Here is a 22735-nt window from a genome sequence, read left to right as displayed (position 1 = left end):
CCCCCGCCCCGCCGCCTCCGCCCGCCCCCAGCGAAGAGAAACAAAACACAACCCCGGCACCGCCGCGCTCTCCCTCCTTCTCCTCTCGGCTTTTGGTGGTTGTTTTTTGGGGTTTTTAAAAATTTTTTTTTCTTTTAATTTTTTTTTTCTTGGGGATTCTCCTCTCTCCTGCCAGACTGACTTACACGTTCTTGATAATTTCTCTTCCCCTCATTTTTTATACTCTTCTCCCTGCTTCCAAACCCTGTGTCTGTGTGTTTCAATACTATCACAACCTCTGCTAAAAATAGATCTTTTTATACCCTTCCTCCTCTCTGACCCCATCCAACACCCCTTGTTAAGGTGAGTTGTGTCTTTTCATCACTTTTTTCCTTGTGTGTTGGTTTTGTTGGTTTTTTTTTTTTTGGTTTTGATTGTTTTTTAGGTATTTTGGTTTCATTTTTTTCTTTTTTTGTTGTTTGTTTTGGTTTTTTTTTCCCCATTTAAGGCAGGTTTTAGGGAGGAGGGGATGTGGAGGAGAGAATTTCAGGGGGAGTCAGGCAAAGCCTTATTTTGCCTTCTGCAGCCTCAGCATCATTCCGGACTGCTCCCTTTTATCCCAAGGATGTAGCTAGCTTATGAAAGTGGGGAACTACTCTTCCTTAGCGCTGCATGCTTGGGAGCCACAGCAACAGCAGGAAAAAAAAACAACAAGCTTCTCATTTTCCCTTCGTCCTACCCTCCACTCCCTTCCTCATTCCCTCCTCCTTGCTGTGTTGTTTATTTGGTTGTTTGGGTTTTTTGTTTTTTTTTTTTTTTTTTTAATATTTTGGTGGGATGTTTGGTTGGGATTTGGTGGTGGGTGGGTTTTTTTGTTTGGTGGGTTTTTTGGGTTTTTTTCTTTTTTTTTTTTTCTGTGTGTATGCTTGGTTTCTGTTTTGAAGCAGTACACAGGGGACTGGGAATGAATTGCATGTAGTGCCAAGGGAGCTCTGTGTGTGTGCACGTGTGGCTTGAGAGCGAGTGTGTGGGTGAGTGTGCAAAGTGCATTTGTATTTTGTGTCCCTGGGATGATGAGTGTTAAAGCTACCAAACAGTCCCTGTACCTAGAGCAAGGAGCACAGCAGGGGCTGCTGAGGGAGAAGCTGGTCAGGGATGCAGGAAAGCTACAGAGCTCTCCACAGAGTTCAGTCCCTTATGCTCCAGAACATCTTTCCGTAGATCATTACTGGCACCTTCAAGGTGATGGCTCCCATTCCTCTCCTGGCTTTTCAGTAGAGAAGTGCAGAAAAGGAAAACTTTACAGCTAATGAGAAGGAATAGCATTTCTGTCCCTCCAGCAGCCCAAGACAGTGTTATTCCAGGGATGAGTGGGGAAGATAAGAGTTGTGATCCAGAGTAAATGGATCATTTGCTGTTACATATTAGTGTTCAGTGAGAAAAAGAGACATGAAACAATATCACTTTGGTCAGCCAGCAGAAGCATTGGAGTCTGGCTTACTTCCCAATTCCAAAGTTGTTTTAGACTGTTTTTCATTCTTCAGAAAACTGTGCCTATTGATGGCAGAAATGTGTTTTTATGGTTAAACAGTCTATTATAAATCTGCTGGGGAACGATTTATTATTCAGAGGCAATCAAGTCATTTATATGTTTCATGGATTTCCCCCAAGTCTTTTAGTGTGCCTTCAATTATGTATTTTACCTATGTGTGTGAAGCGGGGTAATATAGATTTTAGTTGCATTTTAACAAGGTGTTAAGGCATAACTTGCAGGGTGCCATTTGCAAAGTGTCACTTAATATGAAGCAAAATAACAGCCTCTAGCTCTTTTTCATGGATTTTTCACATCCCTCTTGTTTCAAAACAAGCGGTGAGTTTGCTTAAGAACTTGTAAGGAAAGCTGGCTTCACAATGGTACACAGTTTCAGATATTAGCTCAAAAGTATTAACACTTGTCTGGCTGTGAGATTTGGATTTACTTATGAAATAAATACAAATACAAAGTAGATGAAAGAGCACTTGGTATACATGGTTTTCTAACAGGTTGAATCGTTGCGTCTAAAAGTTTACAAAGGAGCTAAAATGGTTGTTATAATCTCTGTTTGGAGGCCTTCACAGATACAGGAACATTAATGTTTCCTGTCTAGTTAATGCAATTCCAAAATATCCTGTCTTTCCACATGCTGCATAGATAACACTCAGTAAAAATGAGCAGTCATGGAAATAGTCTTGTGCTATCAAGGGACATCTCATCATTTCTTGTTAGCCTAAATTAAAATATTTTACACAAGTTTGCCTTGGAATTTTTTTTTTTTTCTGCTGTGGCTGGCTGATTGTGAAAGTGGGAAGCATGCTTTGAGTGAGATGTGACATTCCTAACGCTTGATAGCTGTGAGGGGAGAGACACCTGATGTGCTGTGTACATCATTCTTGAAGGAATGTAGGGTAAGAAAAAGGGATGGAAAACGAGCACAGTGCACTGGCAGTTTAGATAAATAAATATGGGTGATGCATGTTAGCTTGTCATCTGCGGTTCTGCTGAGCCCTGACTGCTGGCTAAACATATTTTCTTGGTAAGCACTGCAACGTGATACAATTTTTCTGGTTTGATAGAGTTTGCTGTTAAAATCACATGTAGCACAGAACAGTTCTTGTTTGGTAGATAAAAATCGTGCCACCTCGTTTTAATCCACAGAAGGCTGAAATATCCAGTACTCCTACTGAAGTCACCAGGAGTTACCTGTGATCAGCATTCTTCAGGATTTTTTTATCTCACCATGTCAGGATTTAGGATATTTCCAAAGAATGCTATTGACAGCAGATCTCATTTTGTTTAGATTTTACTTTGGGTGCATACTGTATGTTTACAGGTAGATATTGTCTTTTATCACAGCAACACTAAAATATATCAGGAAATGGAAAACTCCTAACACTGTTTTTCTCAAGAGCTTTTGAAGAGAATTCTCCTGGTGTTCTTTAACTGTTTCTGGAAAAGCAGTGCTCACTTCAAAATCTACACACTAGGAACCTTTAGTTGGTTGCTTAGCTGTTGGTGAAAAAAAAGAAGATAGAATGTTTGTACACAAAAAGAGCAAGTCATGTGTTTGGGGTTTTTTTATGACAACTGAAAGACAGGAGTGCTTTCAGCTGGATATGACAGTGTTGAAGTAAGGTTAATGTTGAGTTTGATCTGGGGGTTGTTCCCACTGGCATGAGTGACAACACACCAACACTTAGCTTATTCTTTAATGTACTAACCTAGATTAAACATCTCTTTAACTTATATTTTGAGATTTGGATATGGCATCAAACCTTGGATTTATTCACTTCTAAAGCCTTTTTTGTTTGTTTGTTTTGTTTTTGAAACAAGTCTTTTAAAGTTGTGAACGTCTATAAACAAAGTAGTGGAGTGTTCAGAAGTCACTCCAGCTTTGTGGACATTATTGCTGTGAAAGTAAGGTGGGAATTCTTTCTACTGCTAACCAGCTGAAATTATTTTCTTGTATTATTGCACCTTGTTATTCTGCAATGTGAGTCTAAAATTCTTAGTCAAAGAAGTTTTTATTCAGTGGATGTGGTGGTTCCACAAAAGAACAACATGTGTATTTTGTCTTGTCCTAAATTACAACTACCTGTCAGGTTCAGTGACATTTTGTTGCAGGGCAAGGTTGCTGTTCCATTTGGGTACACTTATCAAAGAAAACTGTATTGATGATGGGCTTTCTTAGAGTTTTAACAAAGTAAATGAGAACTATCACAGGGCTGCCTGGTAATTTTGGGGCTGGGGTGCAGTGGTTTTATCTGTATCCACGCAGAATGCAATCACAGTGTACATTAAAAATCAGTAGCCTCTGAAAATATTAATCCATTTTTCTCTTTAGATACCTCTTTCTTTACTGGTTTAAAATGGTACTATATGTGTATGTGTTTCCATCTGAGTGTATATTTGTAATTTTAAGGCATTTAGATGAATGATGTTACCTTAAGCAAAGATGACCATTTATTTGCATTTTGTCTGCTGGAAATACAGTCTTTATAATAAAATAGGTATTTTTCTTCTGTTGTACTTGCTTATGCATAGAAGAAAATTAGTATTTTTCCTCCTGAGAAATGTGTTACTCTGAAGAACCAGATGCTGAGCAGATCTAGCAGCAGTTCCCTTCCCAGTCTTGGTGCATGTGGATGAGTGTCAGAGGTTACAGGTGCTCAGGCATGGCAGGGACAGGAAGAGGTCTAATGATCTGGTGCTGCAGTGGCTGAGATGTTCAGGGCTAAGAGAGCAAAGTGTCCCCTCACCCTTTATAATATAAACTCCTCTGTCTTGTCGTTTGCAATCATCAGTCTGCTTGGTTTTCCCTTTATTAGATAGGGATGACTTAATTACAGTCTGGTAGGGCTAACACAGCTCTCTGATAACAACTGTTTGTAGGAGGTCAAGTGAGAAGTAATTCTGGAGAGGGGTCTCCAGCTACGGTGTTTCTTTATGGTATGTTTTTATTTACTCCAGTTTTCCCTGGATTTGCATCCAGCTATTATACCCTACTTGCCAGCGTAGGCTGGAGGTTGTTTTGTGTGCAGAAAGTGTTTGTAGGAAAGGGAAAAGAATGTTATTGTTAACTTCAGACAACACAGTGTAACTGCTCCACCTGTTCTAACCAAATGCAAGAAAAGCTGTGGCCTTGGAGCTAAAATGCTCAGAATTTGCTTGAAATAAATATGGTATTTCATGTCTCGTGAGGAGAGACACCTTTTTAAATATAATTCAAAGGGAATGCATTTTTCGGAATGAGTTTTACTGTAAGTCCCAGCGATCACTCATGTCCCAAAGAATCTGCTAGGAGCAGCCCAAATAATTTCAGCTTAAATGGAGTGAGGCAGTTCCTCCTACTCCATCCACTGCTGCAGCTTCATGCTGGTAGATGGGTACCTGTTCCAGCACTGCCATTGTATCAGTGACAAAACTGAAATTTTGTTTATATACATAATGCATTATTGATTCTGCTGGCCTGCAAGGCTTTTAGCAAGGAGTATGAATCCAATAATTTTGATTATGGATCTTGCAACATCTGACTTTGTCATCTATGCATTAGATATATTTAGATATTGTGAACACTTAATCCAAAGCAGCAAAATGCTTGTCTTCTGTAAATGACAGAAAAAATACTTAATTAGTTCATTCATTTTGAGGTATGGATGGCTCAGGACTATACATTTCTTGATTACAGTTTGGCTCTTGGTTTACTTAAAAATAGTTGCAGAAGGATTCTATTAATTATAGTTTTTGACAGGCTCTTTTGTGTGCATTTTAAAAAGTAGTTAGTTTTATAGCAAGGTTTTAGGGCCAACTCCAGAAGTCTGATGAGAAATTAATCCTCTTCTTTAATAGTAGTTAATATAAAATTTCATTAATTTAAGTGACATGTTGTTGTGGTTTAACCCCGGATGGCAACTAAGCCCCACACAGCCACTTGCTCACTGCCCCACCAGCAGGATGGAACAGAGAATCCAAAGAGTAAAAGGAAAAACTCATGGGTTGAGCCAAAGACTGTTCAACAGGTACAACAAAAGCCACACACACACAAGAAAAACAAAATGAGGAATTCTTTCATCACTTCCTCTGATGTGGCAGGTGTTGTCATCCCCAGGAAAGCCTGGCTCTATCTGCTCTAACAGTGACTTGGGAAGACAAACACCATCATTCTGAACATTCCTCCCCTTCCTTCTTCCCCCATCTCTATGTGCTGCACATGATGCCATATGCTAAGGAATATCTCTTGCATCAGCTGAGGTCAACTGTCTCTGCTGTGTCCCCTCCCAGCTCCTTGTGAACCCCCAGCCTCCTCACTGGTGGGGTGGGGTGAAAAGCAGGAAAGGCCTGGACACTGTGCCAGCACTGATCAGCAGTTACGAAAATATCCCTGCATTATCACCACTGTTTCCAGGAAAAATCCAAACCCCAGTCCCATACTGGCTCCTGTGAAGAAAAGTAGTTCTATCCCAGTTAAAACCAGCTCATGTATATAGTGGCATAGTCTGTTTCAAACGTACTGGCACTTTACATACAACAGTATCTTTTATAATTAGTATCTTTAATAATCTGGAGGTCCCATGAAGATTTTTTAATCTGCAATCAAAATTTGAAAATTTTGTGCAAATCAAAGTGGTAGAGTTCTTTGAGCTCTAGTAGAATAAAGCACCATGACTGTATGATTCTCTTACCAGTCATACCGTTGCCATTCTTTCACCTGGTGAATTCATAAAACATCCACAGTCCAACCTTTGCAGTTTCAGGCAATATCTTTAGGTCATGATGGCTGCCTCAGTAACCTTGGGTACCTCAGTATTCAGAGACAATGTGGTGAAAGACAGGGAACATGAACTGGGAAGGAAATAGGATCCTGAGGTGGGCTCAGAAAACCCTTCAGGATAAATAAAAAAGCCTGTCTTTCGGAAGGTGAAGACAAGTACCTGGCTATGATGTTCTTCCAAGCTTCTTTGGACTTCCTTGCCAGACAAAATCCGAGTGTTTATCAGCAGTGCAGAAACTTAATGAAATTTTGTAGAATCATAGAATTACTTGGGATTGAAAAGGATGTTAAAGATCATCTGGCTCCAAACCCTGTGATGGCCACCTTCCAGGCACACCTCAGAGTAGATCAGGTTTCAAATTTGTATAACCCAGCTGAGGCTGTAGCAGGAACAGGAAGGTAGAACTTAGCAAATGTAAATACTTGTATCTGAAAAAGGATGTGAATGGTTCCTTCTCCTGTTGTGATATCAGTGGAGAAGTGTGTTCTGTTTCATTTGTGTGCCTTTTGAAAAGGTTTATACATTTTGCCTTTATAGTATTTAATGGGGAACAACTTAGGCTGTAAAAGTATGGAAGTTCAAAGTTAAATCTCAGCTTTCAATTAACCATTACAGAGTCATGGTCCATGGAAACATCTCCTAAAGTGGAACTGAATGTGGGGTTGGTGCAGTGCTGCTCCTACCTGTAAAAAGGGATAGCAGAGCTATGGCTAAATTCAGCAATTCCTATTCCTGTTAAATAATTTCTTGACTTCAGTAGGATTTTTTGCCTAAGTGAGAGACTCCAAACAGGCTGGTAGAACACTGACAACAGGGAAGGTGTGAAGTATCTATTATTATTACTTCAGAGAATCTTATCTTGTATGAGATGGCTCGTGTTTCAGGCAGTCTGCATAACTAAACCAAAATTCCTTGGCACTTTCATTTGATTTCTGCAACACGACACTGCTTGATTCCATCACAGGATGAAATAAATTGAGAGTTCTTTCTAAAATCTAAGGTCTAAATAAAGCACATGTTAAGTATAGGAATCTTTTAAATATATTAATTCTATATGATAAAAAAATAGAGTCTTTTAGCTGTATGTTTCTGGTTGTCCATCTACATGCAAGAAATTACTTTGTCTGTATTTGGATTTTCACCTAATATAAAAATATTCGATGAATTCTAGAAGCAGGTGGATACTTCATTGGTTACTCTTTACATGTCAGAGATGAGACACTGGTGAGGCACTGGAACAGGCTATGCATAGAAGTTGTGGATGCCCCACCCTTTGAAGCCAGTTTGGATGGGTCTTTGAGCATCCCTGCCCATGGCACAGGGATTAGAACTAGATGACCTTAAAGATCCCTTCTCACCCAAACCATTCCACACTGATTAGTCATCTCAGCAACCCCACCCTTGGGTTTTGTAGTGCACAGACAAAATATTAAACAGCAGTAATAGTAAAATAAAAGACCAAGAGAAGGTAATTTATTTTCCTTCTCTTTTTTTACAGTTAGTTTTCAGTGGTAATGTGGGGTAGAGACTGGAAAAGAATTGTAAATGTGGCTGTTCCTAGCCACCAGCTTAGTTTTAAAGCTGTATTTTGAGTGGGGATAGGTGCCTGTGTTAGCATTTGGGATTGGCAGAATTCTCCTGCCTGGCAATACGGAAGAATCTGGGAAGAGGAGGATTTTGATTCTTCCGAGTCTGAAGGTGAAATCTGCAGTGCCATATGGATAATATCAGATCCTTCACTCCTGTGAGATCTTTCCAGTATGTATTGCAAAGGCAAACTCATGCTTGATCTTCAAGGCTGAAATCCTAAAAGCAGCTTCTAAATTTGCACTCTCATGCAGATTTTGCTTGTGTGTGACACATACAGTGCACCTAGAGGTGCAATCTGAGGCAGAATCAGGGATAGTAGAATATATGGAACCAAAGAAATTTTTAAACAAAAGTTAACAAAGTACCTGCATAAGCAAAAATTAAAAATAAAAATAGTAAGCGTGAGGGAGTCTTTAAGGGAGGATGGAAGAGGGAAAAGCATTGCTCTGGGATGGGATTAATAAGATTTAAGAGAATCTTAAGAGAATGTGAGCTAAAAAGCACATAACAAATATCAGAGATTGGAGGCTGGATTGGAAGAAAGCACAACTAATGTTAGAAGGTGAAATTGCAGGCTGAAAGGGAGCTGTACACTGTCAGTTTAAAGTATAGTTTCAAGAGCAGCTTAAGTTGGTCTAAATTCCAGCTGCTTCTGCAGAGGGAGTCCTGCACAACCCTCCTTCTTTCCTCTGATTTGTGTGCTGCAACTGGTAATATAAAAAAAACAAACCACTGTAGCCCAGTCAGATCCTTGATCCATCTGACTAACTGCTCATATTAACACTACAGCTGCCTCAAGGCACAGTGGAGGGGAGGTGTAGGAAAATGCAGCATAAAATTGACTTAGGCTGACGATGGATCTGTGCTCTTGGTCTGAAAGTCCTGGTGAGATTCTGAGTTATAAATTATTTAGAAGAGAGTCTGGCTAGGAAGACATGGAGTGGTAACACAATGGAAGGAAGAAGCCACCTGGGACAGTACTTAGAGTGAGCAGTTAAAATGGCTGCATGCAAAGGAAAAAAGATGTTAAAAACATCTAAGAGGCAAAATAAAGCATTTAAAAGTCACAAAATGAGAGTATTTATGTTGTCTTTGTATTTAATTCATGGGCACACCTGCTGACGCAGTCTTTAATTACATGATCGAGCAGGGCATTTTTCCTGCTCCTCACAAGCAGCTAACCCTGTCCCTCATGACCCTGGTGGAGCAGAGCAGTGCCTGTGACCTGGGGCTTGCTTCACCTCCTTGTGTTATGAATGACAGAGTCCAGTGCTCAGCAGTCTTCCTGGAAGCTTCAGGCTTCCATCTCACATCCTTCATGTGCATCTCCATCAGAGACCCCCAGCATATTCCATACTGACTTTTGATAACCCAGTGTTTATGGCTTCCAAACAAAACATTTTTCTGCCCCTTTTATCTCAGAGCTGCACCTGCAGTCTGCCATACATGTACAGAATATGTTATTCTTACTTTTAAATGGTAATGCACAATTCAAGTTTCTTTTGCAATAAGAAGAAAGTATATAGAAGGATAAAAGTAAATTCAGAATAAAATGCCTTCGGAGAAAAGGAGGAAAAGATTAGAATATGTTTTGTAATGAATGAAATATAAAGCTCCCAGGTCTTACTGGTTATCTTTTTAATTATTTGTTTTAAAATATTAAATGGGGACATTAGATTATGCAGGAATACACAGACATATGCTAAACCACATTATGGATTCCATTCTTTAGAAGAGAGGGTTGAAAAAAAGCATTTTACCCAGCCCTGTGAGAATTAAGGTGCAGGCAGATGATGTCATGCTGTCTAGACTGGAATAAAAGATGTATTTTTAAAAATTTTAGCTAACTTACTTAAATAAAATATTTTGAAAGTCTAAGAAATCATAAGTGCTAGATGATTATCTTAGATTTTGCTTTGATCATGTTCTATGGGTTCTGGTGCCTTTTCATAACATTTTTTAAAAACTTTATTTTCTCCCTTTAAACATACCTATAGAGAATCGTATGCTTATAAGAAGATATGACTGATTCTTCTGGGTTATGCAGTTCTTTCCCTTGCTTTTGCAGCCAAGATGTCATACAATTCCTTTCATGTACTGATCAAACTCCTTACAACTATTTAGGGAGTTTTTTACTTCCCATACTCCATTTGGAGGCTGTTCCAGTTTTCTGGTTTCTTTTCCCTTTAAATATGTTCATGGCCTGCTTTTATTACTTTGTTTTTGGACTACCTTGAGCTGTTGTACTTGAGCTTCAGTGTAAGGTGCTTACTGACTCAGAGCGTGGAGCAGTCCTGCTCACTGCTGGACTTGAAAAGGAAAGTTCTTGCTGGACAGAGGCCAGCTATAGTGATGACTCCTAAGTTCTTGTGAAGGATAGATGACGGTGTAGATTTAGGCACAATAGGTTTCTGGTCATGCTCCTCATTTAAGGATGACTAACCTTAAACCGGATTTCACTATTGACCTTCAGAGTGTAAATGATATGTCAAGAGCCTTACCCACATTTCTCTTTTGGGAGGTTTGATCTTCCAGTGCACAGTGCTCCGCAGGGTTTTTTGCAGACTCATTTTCATTTGGCTTAGTTCTGGTTTCTCACTATAAATAGTTCAGTAAAACAGAAAGAATCTTTGTTTGTAGTTTGAAAAAAAGTCCTGTTTCCCCTTTGGATTAAATTTCAGTTGGTGAGAGTTGAGTTCTTAACATTTACACAGATGCAATATTGTAAGCATTAGTCAGTCTTTCAAACAGGAGGTAGCCATTATGCTCTAAGCAAAATTATTTTAATATTGGACTATATAATGTTCTTAATCAAGAATGCATTTGATTTCATGTAGCTTTGGCACTCTGTTACTGATAAGTACTTCATTTGGGAGGCCAGAAATTACTAACTTTTGATTCTGAGCACATCTTCTGGTTTTAAAATTACTGGCAAAGGGAAGATGTATTTTTTTATTTGTGATCCTTGAAGTACAATGTAAATAGAGGGTAGGAAATTCAAGTGGCTGGCATTTTTATGTTTCAAGAATTTATTTCAAGTACCTTTCAGAAAGCTGCAGGTGCCAATGTTGGCATACCCTCACCCCGAGCACTGTGTGCTGGGGGTTCTGGACCCTGCAGTTTAAGAAGAATGTGAAGGTTCTTGAATGTGTCCAGACAAGGGCATCAAATCTGGAACATCTGTCCTGTGAGGGGCAGCTGAGGACTTTGGGCTTGTCTAGTTTGGAGAAGAGGAGGTTGAAGGGTGACCTTTTGTTATCATCTTATTGCAGGGGTTCCATGCTGTTGTCTTCTTATCACAAAAGTTTCATACTTGCTTGTTTCTCATGGGCAGCTTCTCCAGGCATTGACTCCTTCTTCTCCACAAAGTAGCCAGCTGACTCCAGTTCCCTTCTCAAGGGGCTAACCCACTCTTTTATAGCACTCTTCTTCTCATTGGTTACAGCTGTGGCCTGTTACAGTCAGGCCCGTTCCTAACCTTTGCTAATTGGCCCAGCTGCAACTCCTTAGGGGTAAGATTACTTTCTACACTATCTTTAATTTATTCTATCTCCCTACAACCTTTCTACAGCTTCCTAAGAGAGAACATGAGGAGGGAGGTGCCCAGCTCTTCTCCTGGGTACCCAGTGATGAGACACATGGGAATGGTTTAAAACTGGACCAGCAAAGGTTCAGACTAGATATGAAGAAAAATTACTGAGAGGATGGTCAAACATTGGAACAGGATCTTTAGAGAGGTGATCAATGCCCCAGGCCTGTCAGTGTTTAAGAGGTATTTGGACAATGATGTGCTTGAACTTTTGGTCAGCCCTGAACTGGTCAGACAGTTGGACTAGATGATTATTTTAGGTTCCTTCCAAGTGAAATATTCTGTCCATACACAATATTTTCAGTTTTCTATTTCTGTTCTTTTTCAAAAATCAAGGAGTGAAGTCATGACATCGAAGCTTTACATCATTTGCAACTTTAAATTCAAAGTCCCCTATGTGTGAAATATTTTAAGCAATTGTATATATTATTATGTTATACAGGTAGTTATGTTTACCTAAAATGGAATTATTGCACTTATCATTTATGAAAAACTACTTCTTTGCATATTATCTGTCATTATTTTTCTGTTGGAAATTTAACATGGATGGGTAAGATACAGTTCGGTTTATCAGATATTTTTGAAATACCACAATAAGTAATATTTACTGTGTCAGTGCTATAATACTACTACAAGAAGCAGTATCTGAAACAGTAAAATTCCACAGTGAATGAAGCAGCTGGAACTGTAACTCATATCAGCTGCCCGACACCAAAAACTCCTTTGAGCCTTCTCCTGGGGACGTTGACATTTGCCTTGCCTGCAGAATGACTCTGCATGTTATCTGCAAGGCATTAATCCATTAGTAATGAGCCACCTTTAATCCTGGTGTAGATGTCCTCTTCCTGGGAAAGGGTGTGTGTCACAGCATAAAGATTTCTGTATACCTGTGCGGGCAAATCACTTCCCTCCTTGGATTTGTCCCGTTTAACCTAGCAGGACTGCAGTTTTGAGTGCTTGTAGGTGTCAGCTGTGAGTCATGTTTGTCCTGCAGACCTGGGCATGGAAGGGATTCAAAATCCATGTGGGGGAATAGATTTCCAGTGTGTGTGTGTGCACAAAGGTTGGGGCTGGGAAAGAGCCGAGAGTCCTCAGCACTAACTCTGTCCATCAATCCAGGATGTTTATGCTGGCTTAAAAGAATGCAGCAAGGCACACAGAAGTGTTGTTTACATTGCTGTTATTAATGAAAAAAAAAAAAAAAACCAGAAAAGAAAAGTCCACATGGGGTTTTTTTGCTAAAAAATTAATTACAGATCTGGAAAAAATATAATAATTATATGTCATGGCAGTCTCTGATCTGTTTTCCTGGGATGCTTCGGATGCTTTTTGATTTCAAATTTCTTTTTCCACATGCTGTTGCTATGGTAAGAATCAGCACATCAGGGACAGGTGTCATTGCAAATAATGTAATAAAAAATAACCTATAAGAGCTTTGTATTTCATGGGGCAGCATAGGGACCATAGTTTGGAGTTATTACTGAAGCCTTGTCAAAAGAGTTTTCAAACTGTGGGTGGCACCTCGTTATTCAGGGATTGTTTTAACATGACCAAAGCAAATCAAGAAATTCAGCCTTTTTATCAATAAAATTACATTAACTACAAATTAATTCTTACTTTCTTTAGAAAATATTAAGTCTTCCAGAAATCAAGAAGGGAAAATAAAATAAAAAAAAAGAAGAAAAAACCAAAAGGAAAATGATAGGGCAATAGAGATGAAGCCAAGCAAAGCAAAATCAGATATTTTCAGTTTTTCTGGGGAGTATGGGAGGGAGGAGGAGCAGAGAGGGATGATGTAAACCAAGGTTTTCTCAACTTGACTTTTAGTAATCAAGTCATGACAAAATTGGATGAGTACAAGAACGTGGAAATACCAGCTGTGGCCTGTAGCAGCATGCCAAGCTCCTACGTAGTAAAGATTGATCAAAGTAGTTGAGTATTGAAAAACAGGTGGCATCTTCAGATGGTTCCAGACCTAATTGCTGCAACTCCATTACCAAGAGTACTTGTGTACCACAGCTTGCTAAACAGAGAGCCTGTTGAAGAGAGTTTTGAATTTACTGAACAAAAGTTACCTCTGTTTTAAAATGTGGTGAAATAAGCTCATCACAAGATGAGGCTGTACTTTTAAAATAGCAGCTGTAGTTATAGATTAATTAAATGCATGAGAAGAGGTGGAGAGGGGATTAGAGACTCCAGGTTCTCTGAGTAGCCAAAGACATGGGATGACAGACTCTATTGGAAGGTCAGGAGATCAAAGGGAATCCTTATACTCAGTGTTAGAAGAGAGTGAGTTTGCCATACAACAATTCTGACTTCAATTCCTACAAGACACTGGGAAAAAATCTAAGAGTGGGCTTCTGGTTCCCACCAGAGTTATGGCCTTTGGATATAGGAGACTCCAACCTAACTTGCCCATTCAATAGCCAGAAATAGGGAGACTGACCAAGAGAATTTAATCCAAATTAAATGTTTGTCACCACAAAACTGAGTTTTTTTTTTTTTTTTAATATGAATGGTTCCATCAATCCAAATGTTGCTTTAAACTGCCAGCTAAATGCTATGTAGAAGAGTAGCTCTGTATTATTAAACCATTTGAAATGGAAAGTATAAAATATGTTTAGTTAGGGGTTCAGTTAATTCTTCAGACTACAATGACTTCAGTTATTTTTTAAGCAGATACCTCCTCAGTTGCAGTCAGTGGTCTCGTGCCAAGCCCAGCATCAGCATCCATTTGGAATCATGCAGAGTTTGCACTTCAGTAGTGTTTTAGCAATGTGACAGGCTTGCCTTCAAATGGCCTGGCTGCAATTTGCTCACAGTAACCTCATTCAGACCCACCCATGTGTTTCAAGGGTTGGCTTTCTGCTGTTTAGCTGATATTTTGATCCCACATACCAGATCTCACTTGCAGGATGGTTTGCAGACTCGCAGAGCAGCAAAGTTGTGGTGAAGGTGCCTTCTTGGCAGCAGAGGAACGGGTTTTCTCCTGAGGAATGCTGCTGCTTGTTTGGTCCTCCCGCCTGTAAGCATAAGTGCTCTCACATAGTGTGACAGCAGTGGAGTTCAATAACAGCTAGAGTTGAGGAAGCAGGAGGAGGATAAGCTGTCCAAAAACAGACTTCTTGGAAAATCCCATTCTAGCATCACTCACTAAATTCCATCAGTATTAAAGAGGATTTTACACCAAAGACGTCTCTGAAAATCCTGCTAAGCTTCTGTCTTTGTCAGTCTTAGTTGTGGATATTTCAAATCAGAGAGCAGAATTACTATTATTTTTAGATAGTTTTTCTGAAACACTGTTGGCAATGTGCTTCTTGCCTTCCTCCTCCAATCTCCTGTAACTCTTGTGTACACTCCCTGATATCAGCCACATCTGCCAGGAGAATGTGAAGTTCAAAATACAGTCCACTCCCTAGAAATTCTTTCAGATGTGTGCCAGTACAGATGAGGAGATGCAGACTGTTTGTGATGGGCCCCAAGCCTTGACAGCTCCAGACCTTTGGCATACTCCAACTAGAGGGGTCAGACAAGGGCTGGACCTTCTTAGGCAGCTAAGAGACTTACAATCAACAGAAGCTTGTAGACCCACTCTGTAGTGCTTTTGTTCATAACCCTGACATGATAACCACCCACATCCTTCATGGCTAACCATGGCATCCAGGGATGCTTGGCACTGTGCAGACCTTTGTTTTCTGCTGCAACTTTTCTAAGAATTGTGCTAATTTGCACTGTTATTGCAGCTTGTGGTGAGTTTTGGATAGTCATATATTTCGCTAAATAGTTTATTTAAAATGCTTCTTTGAGAAGGGTGTTATTTTGAGGTTTAAAATGTGGATGGTCTGAATGAAAAGGAATGTTCTTCTTTCTAGTCCTGTTTTGAGGATGTCTTTTGACATATGAAACTTTCATTATCCTTTAATTATTGATAGGAAGCATTTTCTTACTAGCATAGCACTTACACACAGTAAAGTCACTTTTCAGGAGAAATTACTGCAAGCAGTTTTTGGATGAGTTTCAGTTTTGCAAATTGCTTAGGTTTTTTTTCCTCTGTTTTTTCTTAGTATCCCATAAATTAAGGCACAAATTATAAGCAAGATCGTTATGCTGTCATGAATCACTCAAGTACTAATGGCCTAATGCACTAAGCCTTAATTAGTAATATTGTATTTTTAAAAAGACAATATTGTGAATGAAACCTGAGCATGCACTGTTTTATAACTGGGTTTCCCAGAAGATTTTTAATGGATTCCTCTTCTTAGTATGTTTTTAAATAATTGATACGGCCACTTCAAACCCTTACTAGACAAACGAATTATTGGCTGCTGGTGACAAAATTTGGTTTGGGCATAATAACTTCACAGAGACATGGCACTGCATACATCTGCTGCTCTAATTAGAAAGTTTGCCTAGGGTGCTTGTATCAGAAAGAGTGGGAAAAAATAGTGCTCCACAATCTGTTGTAACAGAGTGATTCCCGCACAATTTGATTTATACAAGATTTTCTGTTTAACTCTTTCACTTCTGCTGGAACAATCTGATACCATTTTGGCAAATTTAATACAGGCAGGACAGTACTGGCCTTACCTGAATGGGCTGCCTGCTTGCAAATGCCCCTTTTGTGTGCCAGATTTAGGGCCTGCAAGTGCATTGTTCCAGGGTGCCAAAGGCCATCTTGTTGTCCTCTGTAGAGCAGATCACTGAGACCATTGCTACTGAGTCCTACAGGAGTCTGCTAAGAGGCCTTCAGTCGCTCCAACCACAGAGAATAACCAGCAGCCATCGTGCTAAGTCCCTTTGTTCCAGGTAGGCTCTCAATTTATGAGTTTTTAACAGAGAAAGTGAAAATCAGGACTAACAGCTTAAAATGAGTTTTAGTGGCCCAAAATGAGTTTTAGTGATAGCCGTATATTTTTGGAGGGAAACTTGTTAAGCTGGGACTAAAAGCAGTCACTATGAGACAATGATCAGGTGCATCTTGTTTAACAGGGGAGCAAACAGCACTGGAAACTAAGCCCCGTCTTACTGGAGTGGTTGGAATTCGTCCAGCTGAACAGCATACTGCTCAAAAAAAAAAAAGATGTTGTTATGGGAAGAATTAATTGGAAATGTACAAGTAAGATTGGCATTTCTTGCTGCTGATTTTAATTTATCTGTTCACCAAATATTTCCTGGGAAATGATTAGTTTCAACAAATATCATGTGTGTTCCATGACAACAAATAGCAGGAGTTTGGTGTCATGGAACTTTAATTTATTGCATCTTTCTGAAGAAAGTTAGTAGGCTTGGTGGAGAGTGTAGAGAGCGAGATCTTGTTCTCCTTAGACCTCATTAAAAGTTAATAAGTAATTCCAGTACAAGGAATTTTTAGGGCACTGAAAATAAAGCAAAGTAGAATTTAATTTAAAGAAAAGAAATCATGCCAAAAATGTTTATGCTTTGAAGGAAGTGAAAGGTATTCAGGCACATGAAATTCCCTGTTATCAACCAACCAGAATGTTTCAGAGAATAGATAAATGTCTTAAAGCCAGGTAAAAGTGTTGTTGGACATTAAACTCTATTTTACATGTCCAATTATCTGTTCATACTATGCTGTTGTTGAACAGCAAAAAGGCAGAGCAGCTCTTCATATATGCTAATGAAATGTTTATGAAAGCAAAATCCAATGTCAGAAATTGGAGAAATGTAGCAACCTGAGATGAAGGTGTACTTTGGAATATCTGTGGTTATTTTGAATCTTCCTTATCCAAATCTTTACAAAGAAATGATGAGGCAGAATGCTGCTGACATACATTTATAGACACACAGTCTGACAGAAGGCTGGATTTAAATTTATTTCTTCTACAGTGTGATGCTCTGCCTAATCCAAGTATTTATGTAGGCTGTTAACTCAATGGCCAGCGTAGCGACAAAAGTATTTTCCTTGTTTTCAAGACCACAAATGATGATGGTAGAATAGTATGTGGAATATTTATACATATCCACAAATTTATGGATAAAAAGCATAAAGTCTTTATATTATTTCCAGGAAATATTAGGAATTTTCTAAATAATCAAAAGAAAGTGGTTTTGTTCCAGGATGTAGGGAGGAATTAGAAAGGAAAGGAAAGGAAAGGAAGCCACAAGTTGTCATTTATTTGTTCCCCCAGCAGCAAACACCTAAAAATCAAAGAAATTTTGTTGGAATGATGAGAGACTTTAGATCACCTGGAGCTGAAGTTAAGTTTATTTTCCCTAGCAGGTATACTTATAGTGTTCTATTTATGGGTATTTGAGAGGTTTTTAAAGTTTAATTTCTACTGAACTGAAATATATGGTTCTAGGGAGGTTCTCATAAGGGAGAACTATATAAAATTCCTTTCTTATCCTTCTAGATGATTTTTCCTTTTCAGTGGGTCGTTGGCTTTTATGCAGTGTGCTGTGTTCATTTGTGGACTAACTTGACATATGCATTATTCATGTTGGGACTGGTACAAGTTTTATCAATGATTGCAGTGTCCAAAAGAGCATTAGGAAGAATGAGGAACATTTTGAATGCACTGGTACTCTACAGACTTGTTCATGTTGGGCATACACCAAGACTTTTTGCATATCCTTTCTCAATCACTCTTGATACACAAGCAAAATTGAATTAAGTACAGAATGGTATTTCAGCAGCAAAGATGCATTCCATTCTCATTTGTCCTGCTTGCCTCATCAGCCCAAAAGACCATATACACAGGCAATTTTATCTGCCCTTCTCAAGTCCCCAGGCAATGGTACAAGACCAAAAGCATAACAGAATGCAATTTTTATGCTCAAATCACTTCCCTTTTTCAGAAATAATCACTCTTCAAAAATAAAAAGGAGAAACAAAAAAAAAAAAAAAGAGAAACAAGAAAAAAAAAAACCCCAAAAAACCGGAAAGTCAGAAGCTGATGGTCAAAAAGTGCAAAGGTGGCTAAAACCTAAAATGTGACAGCTTAGAGATATTTCCATGGTATCTCGTTTCCATGGGAGTTCAGGGGGCTTACATCTTTCTATGAACTTGACTTTCTGACCAACCAGTCCTGAGCAGCCTGGTATAAGAAGAGGCTTTTTTCCTTATCTGGGGTATCATGGGAATTTGATGGCAAACAGCATCATGAAAGATCTAGTCAAGCCAGAGAAATGAATGGGAGTAAATACGTTTCAAATCACATGTGGGAAAAACTATCACTTCCAAGTGCAAGTTTGCAAGCTTTGATTAATACTGGAAAAGCTTTTTGGTCAGATATTTTCATGGTAAGCAAGTTTTTCTGCCAGCAAGGGGTGAAAAAAAAGCAGGTGGAGGTGGGCATGGAATGTTGATCTCCGAGGTATTTTTCTGTTGAGATGAGTTTCTGAAACAAAGTACTCAATCTTGTGCCACAGCACCACATGAGCAGGATGTGGCAGAATGTTGTCATAGCACTACATGATCAGTATAAGAAGGATGAGCAGCCAAAACCCCAGCTACACATATTTTTGGGCACCTGTTAGTAGACGCCAAAAAGTTCCTTGGATCTTATCTGTAGCTGTGACAGAGAGCTGAATGAAATACAAGGCTTGCAAACAATAAGGAAAAAAAAGCACTAAATATTTTGAGTGTAATAGAACTATATGCCAGCAGGCAGCGGGGACTCACAGAATGAGAGTCTCATTAAGTTGTTTTGTATGTGTTCATACAGAGAGATATATGGAAAAAATGCAAGAAAGATTTTCTGTGGTGTTCTAAGCAGAAGACAGTCCTTGTTAAAAAAATAAGGTAATTATTTTTTATGCCAGATGACCTAAAAGTTGGATGAAGAAAAATAAAAATGTTGTTAGGTGTCTCTACAATACTTATTTTTTAGGCACACTGTCTTAATCTGTACCAATTTTAAAGTTACTGATTTTTGATAATCCTTTGAAAGTGCCTAGTGAACAGTCCTTTGTTAAAGCTCTGCCACTTTTTTGCAGTGCAACTTATTGCAGGCTACAGAGCTGGACTACAGACTGGAATAATCTCTAACAAAAAGGCAAAGATCTCAGAAAAGCAGCTCTCAAACAGAAATAGTAGAAGGAGATTCAGGAGGATAACTCAAAAGACCTAGTTGCCTTATTCTGGTTTGTTATTATTGTTATTTACACATGCTGCTGCAAACTACCTAGACTGAGTTGGTACAATTTGAGATGTGCCCTGGTCTCAACTATTTGTTGTGTAATAAACATCATTATCTTCAATGTGCCTCCTTTTCTTTGGTATAAGAGTAAGTTGCGTATGGAAGAGTATAGGAGACACTTTGATAAATTTTCATTATCATTTCTTTCAAGGAGAGCTGCTATCCTGCCTGGGCTCCTACAGAGTCCCTCCAATATTTGAAGCATATTTTCTGCTGGTTGGAGAGTACGTTGGGTAGTCACATTCACATGAATTGGGGACTTAATGAATAAGAGTGCCTCCTATGGATGCTTAAAGGAATTTTTCCTCCTGAGCTTGCTCTTGTGAGATTTATTATGAGGAAGACTAAAGACTGTTCCAGGCCAGTATTTGCTAAGTGCTTAATTACAACTGAGATTTTTTCAATCTGCTGTCTGCCTAGATATTCACAGTTTCCACAAAACTCAACCCCAAGAAATGCATGTAGGTGTGTAGTCACTGTGTACTTTATTTTTCTGCAATGATATTGCATGGAATGTACTTATGTATTCTGCTTAGAGAATCAGGTTTGAATTTCCTTATTCAAGGCCCAGTGGAGTTACAGTCTTCTGTGGTTTTGACTTTCACTGTAGAACTTTTCACAGACAGCTTCACTGGTGTATTATTATGAGTCATGGTAGTCTGCTAGTCTCATCTGTTTCTACCTAATATCTTCTGAAAATTTTCAAGAAATATTGAGTTACCTTTTTACTGAAAGTTTACCCTGCAGGATAAAATATAAAACATTATTAAGATATTGCCATTCAACATGATTCAGTCTAGCATTTATATTTCCTTCAAAATCCACCCCAATAGCTAACATTCAGAAGCACTGAGGTTTCTGACTCTGTGGGTAAGCTAGGTGTTGAAATCCCTCTTATTTATTTCACCATTTTGAACACTAACATATTCCACCACAAGGTCTCTCACTGCACAGAAATATTTTAAATCGCTCTGTAAGAGCAAGTTCAAAGGATGATCTCTCTGACATGCATTCTTCAAAGCAAGACTACATTTCTCTGCAACAAAAAAGTGTCTTACCTCTTCCCCTTCCTACTGTGAGTTGTGCCAGAGCTGTCATTTTTTCAGTAGGGATTGTTTATAAGAAGGACCTATATTCTGCTGTTCAGCACAGTAGAAACCCTTGAGTTTTCAGTTTCAGTGTATAAATATTGATTTTTGTACCTCACCGGTTTTGTTAGCTAACTCAGAGGTTATAGCATTTTTTGTTGAATGAATGTCTTTAAGAAAGTAAAATATGACACCTTCCTGAAGACTAAGTGCTTGTTTCAGAAAGTGACCATTTAATCCCAGCAGCTAACTGTGGTCTGTTTGGGGTGTTCTCTCTTGGATCTGATGAGTTTTGTGGCTTAAGAAAGCCCTTGTCAAAAATGACCACAGAGGGCTGTTTGTGTGCAAGCTACGCAAAATTTACATATAGATTCAAGTCATTAAAGCTCCTGATTCTTGTTAGATGTGTATAGTTATTCTCGATGCATTTCCTACAGCAGTTTGCTTAATTCTTTCAACATATCTTTAGATTAAACAGAAGTATTATTCCTCATTAGAAAGCACTCAATTTTTCAGGACCCTCTTGATTTCACGTTTCTTTTTTCAGTACTTCAAGAAATTAAGAACAGAGGATAAGTTAGAACTGGGAATAGTCCCAAACTTTGATCCAGTGAAAGTGCTCTTCATAAAAAAGCCTTTATAGCTAGTTATCCATGGAAAAACTGCACTTTGAACCTCAGGTTCATGTTGTGGGATTTGATTCCTAGAAGTCATATTCGTGGATCAGTGACCAACCTTTGCTCTCTCTCCTGTGAACCTGACTTCAGAACTCCAGCCAGTTGGAAAGCACTTCTGTAACCAGAATGAGAACAGCCTCAGGCTTGCAAAGATTACAGATAGAGGATATTTGGCAATGTGAAAAATCATCCTCACTGGTGTATATTTCAACACTTCCCTGAAAGCTCAGTTTTGCAGGTTGTTGTGCATTGCTCAGCCACCATCAATTTCTTCTGAAACCAGTAGACCAAACCCTCAGCTTCATAAATCAGGGAAACTGCTGCTGTCCCAAAGATATGCTTGATTGCTACACAAAAAAGTCACAGCAAGCCTGAAGGTGGTCTGAATTTTCAGGTCTGTATATTTTAAGTCAGTCTGAATTTTCAGGTCTGTATATTTTAAGTCTTCAGTTCTACCCAAAGCTTTTTGATACTAGGAAAACTTTCTCATAAAATAGATTTGTGGAGGGTTTTGATGCATAGATTAGGAAGTTCCTTTATTTTTTTCTTTTCAGAGAGGTGGTTTTATTTTTTTTTTCCCCATAAGCATTGTATGTCTCATTCCTCCTCCACTGATAATAAGATATGAAAAGCCACCTCTGACTTACCAGCAATTCTTCTTTCAAGTACCTTCAGATGACCTTTGCTGAGTAGCACCAGTTGTGCAATATAAACAGGTGGCAACATTTCAGTTACTCTGTGCAGGTAGTCTCTGCCTCAGACTTGATGAATTGAAGATTTGGTGGTGTTCCCCAGCAAATACAAGAAACAGATCTTCATTGCACTGAGGAGACTGGAAAAAATTGAGGGAAAGTGAACACAGCAATTTCCATAACTCAGTAACACCTGCTTTTGTCAAAAATTCCACAAGTTTGACTAACACAAACAAGAGCAAGGAGGGAATGGGACAAGAAAGTGTAACAAGTACTCTGGTGTTTGCCCTTGTCCTCATCCTACAGTCTTCCAGAGAGCCTCACAAAATGCTCCACACCAAGCGAGGTTTTTCACCCTCTGAGCCCTGGAAGCTCACCCTTAGGGTTTCCCAATAACTCCCAGTTGTGCTTACATGGAGAATGACAGCTCAAGGCTTTTTGTCGTAAGGCTTTTTGTGTGTTAGTGAATCAGAATTTCAGTCTTGCAAGAAGGCATTCCCTGCTCAGAATCACTACTTTCTAAATGCTGCTCCTTTCATATTTAATTTTGAAGCTATTCAGCAGGGCAGCCACTCATAGCTCTCTCCTTCCTCTGCCAGGCTTTCATTCCTTCCTTTTTCATCATCAGCATGAAGGAGGTATTTCACAC

General features: G+C 39.0%; 1 protein-coding gene across 12 annotated transcripts in view; it reads left to right on the top strand.

The window, feature by feature from the left end:
* Nucleotides 1–47: 47 nt before the first annotated feature.
* LOC132332309 (poly(rC)-binding protein 3-like) overlaps nucleotides 48–22735 on the top strand; it is a 497066-nt gene continuing 474378 nt past the window's right edge. For 2 of the 12 annotated variants that reach the window (XM_059856495.1, XM_059856458.1), the window contains exon 1: nucleotides 51–342. The gene's annotated coding sequence lies outside the window, so the exon portion shown is untranslated. Of the gene's footprint in view, nucleotides 343–22735 lie in introns of all 12 variants that reach the window. The other 10 variants (XM_059856553.1, XM_059856560.1, XM_059856608.1 and 7 more) reach the window with 8 other exon arrangements.

The sequence above is a fragment of the Haemorhous mexicanus genome, chromosome 1 (genome assembly GCF_027477595.1).
Source record: "Haemorhous mexicanus isolate bHaeMex1 chromosome 1, bHaeMex1.pri, whole genome shotgun sequence".
Lineage (NCBI taxonomy): Eukaryota > Metazoa > Chordata > Aves > Passeriformes > Fringillidae > Haemorhous > Haemorhous mexicanus.
This window is presented reverse-complemented; position numbering and strand designations above follow the sequence as displayed.